Genomic DNA, 1,260 nt, shown 5'->3' with positions numbered 1-1,260 from the left:
GGGCGGTCCGCTGCCTAAGTCGTACGCGACTGGGGCTCGGGCACATGCTGGCTGACGGACTAGTACCATCTACGGTTAGACCACAGGGATGATTAAGTTCTACCCCGTGTGGCTGGGATGCGAAGTGTCTGTCTTGGCCGGCAACCGCCCAGCAGGGCCCTCGCGTTGACACTAGAAGTTTCATTGGTTCAGGGACTATCCTTGGTCCACGTGTAAGTCTTGGCGAGTGCGACAGTGACTGGAATTGAACTAGGCCCGATCGGGAGGGTGCCGAGGTATGAAGTTACCTCTGTACACGGGAGTACATCGCCTAGGCTAGTCGGTCTTTCGAATAATCGCGAACTCGTTCGGGCGCGTCGCGATTTTTCACTTGCTCGCGTATTTGATATTTCATTCCCTATTTTTATGGGAACTTGAAAATATCTTAGCGTTGCGACAGTAGAGCTTCAGTATACCGAATCGAAATACCCTTTGTAAGACACGAAATAAAATAAGTGTCAGTAGAGTGACTTCAATTTAATTCGCTCCAAGTTAGATTAGGATATCTTTGATACTGAAAGCGCCAGTAGGATGCGCCACTAGGGTGCATGTCGGGTCTCGATGCGTAGCCACCTCCACGTGGTGAGACCTGGTAACTGGTATCGGAAACGATACCAAGCTAAGAGCTACGCACCAAAGTTAAAATATTAGTTATAAGATAGTTAAAAATTAGTTATTAGTTAGTTATAAATTAGTTATAAAATAGCCATTAATTAGATATAAATTAATTATAGTTTACATATAAATCGATAATAAGTTTAAGCTATTTTAATGATTAATATCTCATGTAATAATATGTAAATTATAATAAACTAAGGAATAATGAATTGGTACTCGGCAACCCCCAAAATACAAGGATGTTAATTTTTCAACAAATCGAAAGATGTTTAAATTTCAGCCAGTTTTTCAGCTAAATTCCCCAATGTGCGACGTGTCGAATCGTCGAGGAGCAAATTTTCCTGCACGTATTTCGGTCACGTAGCCTTCGCCGCAAGAGACTATGACGACCATGGGTCAGTGGGGTTAATTTCGCCCCGGTTTGTTTTACAGTTAATGATAACCGAGCAGCGTGTATCCATATCCCAGGCTGTGGCCCATGTGTCGAGGTCGTTGATTCCACGGGCAAAGATATAACACGGCGACTGATATTTAGTACTCGCCGACCAGACCCTAATTAGTTATCGAGTTGGTCTATTGTCTCTTTGGCTTCTAGGCACACCA

This window comes from Eufriesea mexicana, unplaced genomic scaffold, assembly GCF_001483705.2.
Source record: "Eufriesea mexicana isolate 0111107269 unplaced genomic scaffold, ASM148370v2 scaffold5368, whole genome shotgun sequence".
Lineage (NCBI taxonomy): Eukaryota > Metazoa > Arthropoda > Insecta > Hymenoptera > Apidae > Eufriesea > Eufriesea mexicana.
The sequence above is the reverse complement of the archived record's forward strand: the minus strand, read 5'-3'. Positions refer to the sequence as shown.